Raw genomic sequence first — 14,688 nt, forward strand, 5'->3', positions numbered from 1 at the left:
CGCTGCAACTACGAGGCATCTCTATTCAAGCCTCGTGTAGTGCAGGCACAAAGTTTACGCTCCGCTTTGAAGGCTTGAATCGTGGGATTGCTCTTGCCCACGCGAGCTTCACACCTAGCTTTCTAGCCCACAATACCTTCCATCTGGTTCTCATGTGTTGGTTAGCCCGAAGTTTCTGATATATATATACGCAGGCAACAGGTACACGCGAATGTGAGTGTCTTTTTAAAGGACAGCCACATAGTGCGGAACAGGAAGACGCTTACGTGAAGGACATGAGGAGGACCGATGTGGGCAGCATGATGACAATTTGCATCGTTTGCCAATTCATGTGCAAGGACTTGAAGCCGTAGAGAACCAGCAGGCCGATGCCGAAGCCGCTGATGGCGATAGTGCCATACAGGCCGCGGCTTTTGGCTGCGACTTGCTCCAGCACTGCTACGCAAAACACGTTATGTAGATTGAAAGTAACTCCTAATCACATGTAGGGGTATTATAAAGTATGGTTTGCAACACGCTTTATGTTGGAATTCCAAGAATCATAAAATGTATGAAGTGTATTTTCTGCGGGTGTTGAAAGATAAACAGACTTGCTTCCGCATTTCTGAAAACACACTAGAGGCCTTGCTAGTCAATGTCTTCAAATGGCGTTTAATCGAAGCTTCAAGTTGCCAACGTGGGCTTTTATTTATTCGCGCAAATTTATATTAAAATTTGAGTCGCTGAAGTGGGAGTTAGTCACTGAAAAACATTATCCGAGTGGTGTTTTAGAGCGCAGCTCTTAGGGGCCCGTTCCCGGCTTGAGCGGCGTCGGCGTCGGCGTAACCAAGGTCACCCCAAGGTCACGCGCCCCCCAAGGCCATCCCAAGGTCACGTGACCCCTCCCCCAGGGTCATGGGAGCCCAAGGCCACGTGACCCCCCGAGGTCACGTGACCCCCCCCCCCCCCCCGAAGTCACGTGACACCCCCCGGAGGTCACGTGACCACCCCAGGGTCACGTGACCCCCCGCCGAGGTCACGTGACCTCCCCGATGACGTCATCGTCACTGATGACTTCACCGGCATCCGCATCGTCATCGTCATCATCACTGATGACGTCATCAGTGACGTCACTGATGACCTCACAGGCATCCGCATCGTCATTGTCATCATCACTGATGACGTCATCAGTGACGTCACTGATAACGTCACCGGCATCCGCATCGTCATCGTCATCATCACGGATGACGTCACCGACATCCGCATCGTCATCATCGCTGATGACGTCATCGGAGTCCGGATCGTCATCGTCACTGATGACGTCATCAGTGACGTCACTGATGACATCATCGGCATCGTCACGTGACCCCCAGGTCACTCCACCCCCCCACCCCCAGTACCCTACCCTCCTCCTCAAGAGCTGCGCTATAATTCGGTGCTACAGGGAGTTGTAAACGGCTTTCACTTTTTATTTATTTAAAAATATTGTCATTTACCATTTGGTAGCCAAGTCACGGGTAAGTGAGCTTACAAAAACAAAAAGACAAACACAGAAGGCAATACATAGAAAACGACAGGCTATCACAGCAGAAAAGGTTGCTGAATCATTGCTGCAAATGATGCCTTGGTAGATGCCTTTGTAACACTCTCTGGTAAACTGCTCCATTCATTGATTGTACGTGTGAAGAAACCATTTCGTAAGCATTCGGTGATACAGTAGGGAACTGCAATGGTTTTTACATGCTTATTACGCGTTTGCCAGCCCAACTTAAATTTCGTGCACTCCTCGAAAGGCAGGCATGATGAGTTGTGTACAATATAAAGACGTTTAAGACGATTGATTTTGCGACGGGTTTCAAGACGAGCTATGTGTGATAAGTATTATAGTTTTAAGTACAAATCGAGGGTCATGATAACAGTATCAAGCATGAGGAAAGTAACACAGAGAAGGGGACGGACAACGATAACTTCCATACGTGAACGAATTTTGTACAAAATGAGTGTATTGGTAACAGTATCTAGCATGATGAAGATGCCACAGAGAGGGGGATGGTTAACGGTCACTTCCAAAGAACATGTGAACGAATAAAGTACAAAAGGAACTTGTTGGTAACAGTATAAGCATATACTTCATCTCACCTTAGCATAGGCTATTGTTAGTTCGCGCATGCTAAAAGTGCGAGCTAGTTACTTTGCATGAAGCCTCGGCGGCTGCACGAGCACTCCCGCAGCGAGTGTTCCAGTCAAGACAATCAAGGCTATCCGCTTGCGCTTTCACAACCTTCGCATTAAGTCTAAGCTAAGATTGAATGAAATTGTTCGAATATACCGAAGCCGTTATCCCATATTCATTGTACACAAATTGCAAGGATACTAATATGTGTTTTCCATGAAGGTTCCAACAGCACATCAGGATACTCCAAATCACGACGAACAGTTTAGCTGTCCACCGCTAATTTTATTTTTGGAGTACAGTGCCTTAAATTTCTTTTCAGAAGCCAAAGTTTCGCCATCGCTTTCTGAACAATTCAAGCAATATGACTCTTCCACTGGAGATTTCTTTAAAGTGATTATAAGACCAAGATACTCGTATTCATCTACAGATTGCAATGGGTGATTGTTTATATCATAACATAAAACTGAGAGAATAATTTTTTTTTTACGGGTGATGCAAAAACTGTATATACGCGTTTAGAAATGTTTAGCGACATAGGCCAACAGGTACATCATTGCGTTATGCTGTCTAAACAATTACGTAGCTTATTTTCCCACTGTTTTCCCTCTTCCGAGAAGGCGTAAGCCGCGGAAGTTTCCAACCAGAGTCGTCTGGCTTTGAGCCTGCTCGTTTCGTATCGTGTTGGAGATAGTACGCCACACTGTTGGACCACTCTCTCGCGGTCCTCCGCGCGTCTCCCGTTTTTGGAGGACCAGCGAGATCGCGCGGGACAGTCGGGCATGAACGGCCGTCAGGCGAGGTGCCCTGCATTGAACTCCGGGCGACGGGTCCAGTCGCGGCGTGAGCTCGTCCGACCGGTAGTGACTCAACGCAAGCGATTCCCCTGGCTTTGACAGTCGGTGTCCCCTTCTCCGTGTGGACGTCCGTCTGCCGAAAGCTCTGGCCTAAACTCCTTCGACGACGGCCAGCGCCGAGTGCTCGGACCACCGCGGCGATGACTCCGCTCGGAGTGCTTTTCGGCTCTCAGGTCAGCGAGCGCTGCGGACACCCTACGTCCACGGCTCGCTTGACCGCAGTGTCTTGCTGGGGACCTCTCCTTCCCAATAAACGCCGTTGGATACCGGGGTTATCGTTGTGGGCATGGCGTTGGCGAACCCGGCGCGGCGACCGCCCTTGCTGGTAGCAGTCGACCGCGCGGTGGGATGGGCATCGGGTTCCCCTTTGAGCACCGGTCTCCAGACGTAAAGGTATAAATCTCCACAAGCTTTTCCTGATCTGTATTTGAATTGACATCTGAAAACAACCCGCAGTAATCGCTTGAGCAAAAAAAGTTAGATTTTGCTCTCTGAAAATGACCGCCGAGGCTTGGAATTTGAGTCTAATTAACAGCAGCCATGCGCTTTAAGAGCGGCAAGTTAAGGGCGGGGAAAGTGAATATGGGCCGAAAAAGTAAAGAAATCGCTTGAGACAAAATCAGTGGCGTTCTTTTTATATATCTGCGCCAGCGACGCTCCTCGCCGTCTGCTGCAGTCGAGTGATTACACAGCAGGACTTGTCGCGGCATGAATGTTGCGCGTTCAGATAGTGCCACAGCTGAACTTGTCTATTTTTTAGAGCACAGCTCTTAGGCGCCCGTTTCCCGCTTGAGCGTCGTCGCCGTCGGCGTCGGCGTAACCGCGCTTGCGTTATGGGACGTTTCATATAATGACGTCACACGTGACGTCACGTGTGGTGTGACATCACAAGGGTTACCCCCACGAGGGTCACGAGCGTTACTCTCACGAGGGTCGCCAGGGTCACGAAGAATACCCTCACGAGGGTAACGTCGCAACATTACCCCCGTGACGCCACACGTGACGTCATTACAGGAAACACATGACGTATAACGTCACGTGTGACGTCACACGCATTTGAAATTGCCAATATTCCCGCTAAATTAATTTTTTTCCGCTAAATTTGGCGGAAAATATTCTCGCTACATTTAGTGGAAACATTTCCCCGCTAAATTTGGGGGTGAAGGAAGAGGGGCATACCCTCCCCTTCTCCTCCTCAAGGGCTGCACTCTAATTCGGCATTACAGAAAATTGTAAATGTCTTTATTTTTTTTATATAAATTTATCATTTACGCGTGTATCCTACCTTTTCAAGCGTAATCCTTTTCCACAAATCATTCACTTGCACGAGTGCGCCGTGCGCTGTTTTTTGGGGGGCCATCTGTTGAATTCACACGCCGGAATAAAAATAAAATAAAAGATCTAGCTGAGTAATGAGTTAATACACTTTTTTTTTATAATTTTCAATACAAGGAGGTTAAGATAACAAAATCGGTTTGACTTGCGTACAAATGGGGGCCGAAACAAGCATCTTCTCCCCAACAACTATAATTGCATGTGTTTTTAAAGGTACAAGGCGCTTGTTACAACTTTTTTTGTAGCGTGAGCTACACTGGCCGAGGTTGAGCAGTTTCACGTGGCTGTCGAAGAGCCGTGCTGCGCAAGCGCGAGGAGCAGTGACGTCCCACGACGCACAGCTGGCGCGCCGGAGCCGCCGCCGCCGCGCGCGCCTCGCCGGTCTGCGCATTCCAGAAGAGTGACGTCATAGCCGCGGCAGACGCACTGGCGCCGTTACGTGCCCAACTGTGCGCCTCCGTTGCGCAGTAGCCAAGTCTGACGCTGCACCGGAGCCGCTGGATAGCGCCTCTCATTTTGTGCGCATAAGCTCACGCTACGTATATCCTGGCATAGCCGAGCTAAGCCACCGCAATTTTTCATTACAGCAGGCGCCCATTTAGTACTAACACACACTGAAATTTTGTCAACTAAAAAAACTGTAGAACTTTTGCAAACACAGAAAAGTAAAGTTGCAGAGTGCTGCAAACCCATAAATTTCACGTCGCAATGACTAGTCCCGCAATGGTACCGCTCGATTGCAGCAGACTGCGAACATAGACGCCGGCACAGATATATAAATAGAACGCCACTACTTGTGTCTCGCGTGATTTTTTTATTTTTTTTTCGGCCCATATTGCCATTTCTTGGCCTTAACTTTACCTATTCCGCTCTTAACGTGAGGATGCGGTTAAGAGACCTATTGCTAAACTACCCAAATATCAGGGAGAACGCAGGGATTGGTGTTCCACGCACCCCACGTGCTGACCTCAACAGTAGTCACTTTTCTAAAGCAAATATCTAAAATAAATTGCATCTTCCACGCGTGTTCGTCAACGCTTTATTTTGGTTATTTACTTCGAATCTTTTATACGAGGAAGGCGTGAGCGTGTGCCGCGTAAAACACTAATCCCTGCATTCTCCTTGATGCTTGCGGTATTTAGCAATAGGTCTATTGCGCTGGAACTGCCAGCCTCTACGGTCAGTTCCTGCAAGCTCAATCGACCCTTTGTGCTCGAACCGACACGAATTTCTCTACCATAAGGCAGAGACGATAGGTACTTTTATGTCTCCATGGAGCTGGTCACGTGACATAAAAATTTCGCTTGGCCGCAACCGCGGTTGCAGCCGCGAAGTGAGCAAACCGGCCCTGGGTAAATGTTTTCATCTATTGCTGGGACACCAGACGCACACTGATTCTGGCTAACTTCCGGTACTCTAAATTAACGGACACACAACACAATTAATCAAATGAAGTCCCTGAAGTTTCTAATTGAAAGCTTACCTTTATATCTAGAAATAAAAGTTAATTAGTCAAAATAATTATTCAACTAATTATACTGAACGATATTATTTTCCCTACACATGCGCTTCGGGAGAGGTCATTATGACATCAGCCTTTTTTTTCTGCGTACCTTCTGCAGGAGCAATTCCTTTCACATATACGTACTACACAATTTTCACGAGGGGCCATCCGGTCAGTGTTTCGTAAAGCACCCTGCATATCGGAACTCCTGAGATGGAAGAGGGGTGTGTAATGACAAGCCCAGCAGCCATCGGAATGCCAAACAGAACAGAACGTGTTTATTCAGGACGCCATACTTTATATACACACGACACCATGTTGCCAAACCAGCATCCGAAACCGAAACTGGACAATGTTCAATAATTCACACAATAAACAACATATTCCCTTCCTTGAATTTGTTTGGGTGTGCATTGGTTAGTAGGTTATATGGTTAGTGCATTGTTAGCTACGACTTGCCCATCAGATATATGCAACCAATATATATACATATACATCATACGATTTGTACAAACATTATACAGTTTTTACAGAACTGCATCTGACTTACAGCTCACAATTACAACAGAAACCATAGTATAAAAAAACGGAAGGGATCACTAGACATCGTCCCGGAACCTAACAGGTGGATGCCTGTCCCTGTGGGGTTGCACTCGACGCTCCGGCCCATCTTCTTCAGGCGGTGTAGTTTGCTGACCCGGCACAGGCTCTTCCTGTGGCGTAGTTTACTGATACGGGACAGGCTCCTCAGACGGCACAGGCTCCTCGGGCAGCACAGGTTCCTGGGACGGCGCATGTTCCTCTGGCAGCACAAGTTCCTGGGACGGCACAGGTTCATGCACCTGAGATGAAGCACTCCGGGGCACCCATGGGTCACTCGCCTGAATGCAGTCCTGGTCAGCCGCAAGTGCAGGCACCTTGCACAACTTGGAGGCGTTCCAAGTTCGTCCGTCGTCGAGAAGGAAGGACGACGGGCCACGCTGCTTGACGACCTTTTTTGGACGACTGAAAACAGGATCACCCTTGAAGGAAACGGCTGGCTTCTTAACCCTGATGTGGTCTCCTACAGCAACCTTTGTGTTCTTTGCTGCTCCCCTTCTGTCGGTGTACTGTTTGCTGTCTCAACTTTGACAGCTCTCTTGCTGGCTCCTCTTCGAGTAACGGTGATGGAAAGCCGACGACGTTCAGCCGTGTTCTTGGTAATCTCCCATGACGGAGAATCACAGGGGCAATCCCTGTAGTGCATCTCTGTAAATTCCGAGGTACTCTGTGATAGCCAGTCGCAGCGGTCGACGTTCCACAACAGCCAGCTGAATGAATGACTTAAAAGTGCGATTGAACCGTTCTATTTGGCCATTGGCCTGGGAAATCAGGGCCGTAACCAGGGGGGGGGGGGGGGGGGGGTTAGGGGGTTCTGACCCCCCCCCCCCCCCCCCCGAAATTTTTTCCTGAGTACGGCCCTGGTCGGTGCACTGGCAGCCAGCCGATCTTAATCTCCACCTCTGCGCACGCGCAGTGGCGCCGGTCGGCTACCGGGTACCAAACCGGGACCGGTTCTCCGGTTTGCTGTAACTCTCCATTATATGCCACCGATGCACATGATTCATAGGCGAAAATAAGACAATAGACACTTTCAAAATGGCCGCCGTTGTCCCCGAAAACCCCCCCCCCGAAATTTTTTTCTGGGTACGGCCCTGCTGGGGATAGTACACTGATGAATGCGAGAGCCGAATGGACCGTTCTTGCAGAAAGTGGACAAACTCCCTAGACGTGAATTCTGGTCCGTTATCACATACTACCTCATCGGGGTGGCCTTCTCTAGCAAACACGCTGAGCAAAAACTCCGTTACAGTCCTTGCTGTTACTTCTAAGCTGAAATGGACTTCCGGCCATTTGGAGTGGTAGTCGATCAGAGTAATCACGAACCTGCAGTTCTGAGGGGCTCTCTCTAGGAGACCAACTATGTCTATTGCAACCTTCTGCCATGGTCGTTCGGGGAAGTCAACCGATTGCATGAGCAGTTGATGTCTTGGCTGACTTGTCGGCTTCCTGGCAAGTACTGCAGCTCTTGATGGCCATCTCCACTTGGTTGTCCATTCCTGGCCACCAGAATTGTTCGCGAAGCCTTGCCTTAGTCAGAACGATTCCTGGGTGGCTTTCATGCGCCGTAGCAATGAGCTGGGCCGACAGAGACGAGGGAACAACCAGCCTCTCTGCTCGTAGTAGGACTTCATATACCACTGACAATTCTTCTCGAATTCTGAAAAACGGCAACCGATTTTCAGGAAGGCGTCTGTGCGGAAGCCAAGAACCGGTGACGTAGGACTTCACTTGAGTCAGAACAGCGTCACTCAGAACTGCTTGTTGGAATTGTTCCAAGGTGACACACGTAGGCTCAACAAGGCAGACAGCTTCTTCCTCAAAAACCAGCTCGGTGTCCCTGGTCGGGGCGGGAAGACGAGACAGAGCGTCCGCTACTCTGTTCTGCGCACCTCTCTGATATTCGACTGTGAAATTGTAGCAGAGCAGTCTTGCACACCAGCGTGCGACCCTAAGCGGACGTCGTCCCAAACCACGTGAAGACAGAAGCGAAACCAGGGCTTGGTGGTCTGTTCGCAGGGTAAATGGGTGTCCCCAGAGGAACACATGCCAGTGTTCACACGCCCAGATGCAGGCCAGTGCTTCTTTTTCGCCAACACCATGCTTCCTTTCAGCAGGTGAAAGGGTGCGCGAAGCAAAAACAACGGTGCGAAGTGTCTGGCCCTGTCGCTGCTGGAGAACGGCCGCTAGTCCGCATTCAGATGCATCCGTCAAGATTACAATTGGAAGAGCAGGGTCAAGCATATGAAGCACCAGGTCAGAAGAAAGCAGGAGCTTGACCTTGCAAAAGCTGGCATGAACCTGTGAGGACCACACAAACGGTTGGTCCTTGCGAAGAAGAGCTCTCATTGGCTCCACGACTTCAGCTAGGTGAGGAAGGAACTTCGAATAATAGTCCACGAGACCTAGAAAGGAGCAGAGTTCTGCAGCCTTGATTTGGAACAGGCGTGTTCACGATTGAATCTACCTTTTCTGGGAGGGGCGAAATGCCTTGGGCAGTCACCTTGTGACCTAAAAATGTCAACTCTGTGACATTGAAAACGCATTTGTGATTCAGTCTAAGGCCTGCATCCTTGATGCGTTGCAGGACTTTGGCCAGGTTCTGCAAATGTTCCTCTGACGACTTGCCGAAGACAATAACATCATCAATATAAAAGAGGACGCCACGACAGCCATGAAGAATCTGCGACATCAGGCGTTGGAACGCTGCTGGCGCTGAGGCCAACTCAAAACAAACTTTTTTGAAACGGAACAAGCCGTCGTAGGTGATGAAGTCTGCACTGTCTTTGTGCTGGAGGACCTGGTAGTAGGCTGTAGCTAGGTCAAGTTTTGAAAAGTGGGTGGCTCCCACCAGTGCATGAAGCAGCTCTTCCATGTGTGGCAGGGGGAACATGTCGGGAACGATAGCCTTGTTGGGTTCGCGAAGGTCCACACAATGTCGAATGCTCAAATCTCTCTTCTGAATGACAACAATGGGGGAAACCCACTCTGACGCTTCAATGCGTTCAATGATGTCAAGGCTTTCCAGGCGCTGAAGCTTAGCTGACACCCGAGGTCGCAAAAATAAAGGCAGGCGACGAAGCTTTGATGCTACGGGCTAAACCGCAGATCTTGACTTTGTGAACAAAGCCTTCGGCGAGGCCTAAGTGTGAAGTGAAAAAAGGCTTGAAGTGTACAAGGGCTGAAGGCAGTGGTGGAAGGGCGACAGCATTGGAGGTATGTTCCTCAGCGACGGAGGAAGCTTGAAGGCATTGCATAGTAGGCCCTTCAATGCGCAGGTTTAGAGCCTTGATACCATCAAAGCCAATGAGCGAAGTTCCGTGCTCCACAACGTAGAAGAGAAGTTGCGCCTTGTGTGCTTAAAAGCAGACTTCGGAGAAGAAGCAACCTCGAACTGGAATGGGCTTTTTCGAGAAGTCTAGCAGTAACGCGCGGAACAGGCAGAATAGCTAGACCCGGAAAATGTTCGTCGAATACTCGTTTCGACAAAATGGACACCGATGACCCAGAGTCAACTAGAAGTTGCAAGTTAACCTGCCCGATTTGAACATCGATATGAATTCCGCAGGTTGGAGGACGCTGAAGCACAAGGACCTGAACGGTGTCATCCTCCGACGAGTTGTCGACCGATACCTCGTGAACGGCCGACTGCGAGCGTTTCTGGTTGCACACTTCCTTGAAATGGCCAATGCGACCACAAAATTTACAGCGTTGTCCCTGTGCTGGACAACGAGTCCATGACGCGCGGTGCCGACGAGAGCCGCAACGGAAGCAGTGCGGCGAATGTGTGCGTGGTACGGAAGGCGAGCGACGGCCGTCGCGGCGGTCACGAGATGAGGGGCGGTTCCCTTGAGCAGAGCGTGACGTGTTAGCGCTTCGGGGAACATGCTGCTGATGACTTCGCGTAACGTGCCGTGAACGTGAAGACTGTGAAGGCGGCTCGGAATACTTGCAAGGGCGCGCCGACACTGGTTGTACGGACGCGAAAAATTCTTTCATTTGTTCGGCCGCTTGTTCTTGTTGAAGGGCTATCTGGACTGCGGTGGAAAAATGTAGCGATGAACCTTCCAGCAACAGGCGTTCACGAACGCGGTTAGAAGACACGCCGGTCACGAATTGGTCTCGTAGTGCCTCTTCTTGTTGCGCGAAGCAACACGGCGTTGCGAGCTCACGTAGCGCGGCAACAAAGTCATGAATAGACTCGTCTGGAGATTGGAGACTCCGGTGGAAGCGGTGTCGCTCGATGACCAGGTTGCTGGTTGGAGCGAAGTGTTGGGCCAAGGAAGCGACGTCAATGTCCTACTTGTCCGGCATGCTCGCTGCATCTTTTCTCTTGTCCTAGGCGGTGCTTGGAGGCTTCGTGTCCGGTAGTATGTTGAAAATTCGCTCGCCTTCGGCTCCCAGACAGTGCAGCAGGAGGACCTTGCGTCGCTCCGGGGGAAATTCGGCAGCACCAGGCGCAAGCAGGTAGACGTTGAACATGCCATGCCACTGCGGCCCGGGCACGGACGGGCGTCCCCGTGTCGCCAGGAACGGTTCCGGAGGGGCGAGACCGACGAAGGCCATGGCGACGCTCGTTAGAGACGGCGCCGTTTACACGCTACATATCGAAGGGGAGGACATCCTCGTCGCCATGTAATGACGAGCCCAGCAGCCGACGGAATGCCAAACAGAACAGAACGTGTTTATTTAGGACGCCATACTTTATATACACACACACACACACAAGGACACCATATTGCCAACCAAGAGTCTGAAACCGAAACTGGACAATGTTCAATAATTCACAAAAAAACACAACAGGGTGCAAAATACGACATGAGGTGGTCAAGGCGGGCGTTTGGTGGTTGAAAAAAATGCAGAGATACTTTGGTATGGTGCTGCATCTTGGCTAGATGGCAAGGAACGCAAGCCGTCGTCTAGGCGAATGTTTGCTATTTGTTACTAATGCAGAGTTTGTTACTAATCCAGTGCGTGTTCTTCGTTCCCTAACTCCTTGCTTCGATTTTGTTTGTTTTGATTTTGATTTGCATATATTAGCATCCTTTTGGGGTTTTATCAAATTGATTCACTCTGTGTGCGTCATAGCATTCACTATATGCGTAAATACGTGCCGTATGCGCATTATGGGGCAACGAGTGGTAAACACGGGAAGGGGGAGGGGGGATGGGGGGCGTCGAAAAACGGGGTGTGGGGGAGGAAATTTACAGAAGTGGACGAAGCCAGCGAGCCACAGAAGCGTCCAACTTGGGACTGCGCGGGCGTGTCATACCGGCGACGACCAAGCGTCGGCCGGTTCTGCGATTAGTGGCTATCAACATCCGGCTACTTGTTCTCACAATTCTGGACGGCGTTGCGCCCAGCTTCCGCTTCTGATTCCACGCGCGAGCACTGTCCAAGGCCAAGCGTCCCACACAGCCTAGTTCGCCACTGTGCGATCAGGTTCCCGCTGATGTGTCACACACCCAATCGCCGTTCGCGAGTGGCGGCGGAACAGGTCGATGCCGTTGAGAGGTGCATGAATCCTGCATGCTCTACAACCTTATCCTATTGACTCTTCAACATTCTCAAAAAGTCGGGGGTCGCAATAAGTGGATGGATGTCTAAGAGAGCATCGGCCGCCTCGGTGTTTGCTCTGCGTACTATCGTGGACACAACTGACTGTAACATCGGCAAGCGCCTTGGCGACGTCATCTTCGCTCAAAGCAGACTGACAAGGGGTTGTGTGGTCGCAGAGTGGAAGAAAAAAAACCTCCGGCCATCGCACGCACGGTGTGCTCCCAGCTCCACGCATGCGCTGCGAATGGAATACGTAACAGCCACAGCTCGAACGATGCAGGCGTTTGTGTCAAAGACGGTACGTGACGCAGATCTGTTGTGTACACAAACATATATACAAGATGACGAACTTCATGGGCCAAGTGTAAGCCTGTAGATTAGCTTGAAATGCAAACGCCAACGTTTATGGTATTATTGGACGTAGAAAAGCCGTCCTTCAAGAAAGTTCCAGTAGTGCCTTATCACAGCGTAGCTAGCAAATAGCTCGCAACCAGACGTGCTGTTACGCGTATCTGCTGGCTTTAATTTGTATTAGAAAAAGAAGTGGAGCATAAGCTCCTCTAGTTCTAGTAGCGCAGGTCCACCTGCGACAGCCAAAGCGCCAGCCATAGGCCTAGTATGTTTGTCGGGCTGTCATTATATTAGGCGGGTTGTGTTGACAAGAGCCTGCTTCACACCCATAAAGACCGCCAGTGCACTCGGCTTCCAATCGATTGGGGAAGTGGGGCTCTTGGGAAAGCGCAGCAGGCGTCTGTGTAGCTTGAGAATTTGGGCGCGCAGTTGTTGATAAAATGTCGTTGGAAGTTGACAAGGACTAAGGATTCTCATAGCGTGCGAAGGGAGATTAGTTGAAAGAAGTACCTGTTGATGCTGATTTGAGAAGGAATTATCTGATTGCCTTGAGGTGTCACCCGATGGTCCAGAAACTCAGTCGGACTTTCTGAAGGAGTACTTTGCCACGCTGATGAAAATACCGTATCTACGGAGTTGCTTGTAGAGTGATAAAAAATGACGTACATATTCTTCAGGTAAACTGCTGGGAATGAGTAGACCTTTGACGTAGCTAAACACAAGAGGGTGCCCGCGTAGTACTTTGTGCATGAATCGCTGAAAAGTTTGGGTGAGTTTCTTTGTCCGAACGGCGTTTGGAAATACTCGGATAGCCCAAACGGCGTGGTAACAGTGACCTTTTGATTGCTAAATGGGTTGATTGGGTTGATAGGGGTGTGAATATAAGGTTCCATGACATCTACCTTGATGTAAATAGACGTTCCAGCAAGTTTTCCCGGGAAGTCATGAAGGTGCGGCAGAGGCTACCAGTCCGGTCACAAGGTGGTATTGAGAACGCAGTTGTCTTCCCACGACCTCCAGCCACTCGGCTCTTGATTGGGCATCACAAGGGAAGGTGATGATTACCAGCTAATTGATGGCTGAATAAACTGGAGTTTGAGCATGTGCTCGACTTGGGAGTGAGCTGTCTGGAGCCGTTCACAAGAGACGCAACGAGTGGGTGTTACAAGAGACGCAACGAGTGGACAGTTAGAGTAAGCCGATGCTTTTTTTTTGTCGTGTTTGACGGCTTCGTGACTTCACGAACCTCGTTCATGATGATTGCAAACCCATTTGTGGCTAGATGTGACCCTGCCAAGGAATGGGATTATGTAGTAAATATACCATTCACAGTTAGATTAAAGCAAGTAGGCAGGCGAGCTGGTTAAGGATAGACATAGTAACCTTGGAGCTAGGGGACACAAAGGGACGGACAGACACGAAAGCTGTGTTCGGAGTTTCGTCCCTTACAGCAATGTCATATATGACCCAGATATGTTTAATATAGGGCCGTATATGGGTATATAAGTAGACATATACGGTCATATATTGCCATACAAGGACTGAAATCAGGGCAGATATGGTAAGGTGACACCATATATGACGACATATATTGCCAGATAAAGTCATATATGGTGCCAGTGGCTGCCATATATAACAGTATAGGATGCCTGATACTCCTCTATATGGCACTATATGGTGCCAGTCAACATGTAGATGCAGGTAGCACTCCGCGTCGGCCGGTATCGGGACTACGCCGGCCCGCCCATGGTAACAGGATGGCAGCGCCTGGCCATGGGCACCGGGGAGCTACCGGCCCCGGCCGGCGTCGGGATTTCGTCTTGCTTATTGGCCAGTCCAACTGTAGAAGTTACAGTGACTGGCCGGCATCGGGTTTTTGCTGTCTTTGCTGGCTAGTCTTTCCTTGGAGGTTCCAGTAACTGGCCGGCATCGGTATTATGCTGCCTTTGATGGCCGGTATTTACGGAAACTCAGTAACTGTTCAGTCTGTGCAAGTCCTTCGTGCTTTTATGATTTTTATTTGTGTGTTCATTATTTCATTTTTTTCTCATGATTTAGTCCTTTTGTTTTTGTTTCTTATGTGTTCATTATTTTATTTTTCATTTTTATAAGGTTTTAGTAAAAGATATGATGCCCTCGTGATTTCCTAGTCCGGGAAACAGTGGTGACCTCGTCGTGTTCAAGGAGCAGTATGACCTTTTCATCTTGTATTGCTTCCGCGGCAAACAACTGTGTCTGTGTGAGTGTGTGACGTGTTAATCACACGGGAAGATTTGACGACCGAACGGAAAAGCAAGGCCAGCGAGGAGCGACTGGGGGCTTTGAACATA

At 49.7% G+C, this 14,688-nt stretch overlaps 1 pseudogene; it reads right to left on the reverse strand.

The window, feature by feature from the left end:
• Window positions 1-262: 262 nt before the first annotated feature.
• On the reverse strand, window positions 263-11,014 carry LOC115311920 (annotated as a pseudogene).
• Between the last annotated feature and the right edge of the window lie 3,674 nt (window positions 11,015-14,688).

This window comes from Ixodes scapularis, unplaced genomic scaffold, assembly GCF_016920785.2.
Source record: "Ixodes scapularis isolate PalLabHiFi unplaced genomic scaffold, ASM1692078v2 PGA_scaffold2__306_contigs__length_199485367, whole genome shotgun sequence".
Classification (NCBI taxonomy): domain Eukaryota; kingdom Metazoa; phylum Arthropoda; class Arachnida; order Ixodida; family Ixodidae; genus Ixodes; species Ixodes scapularis.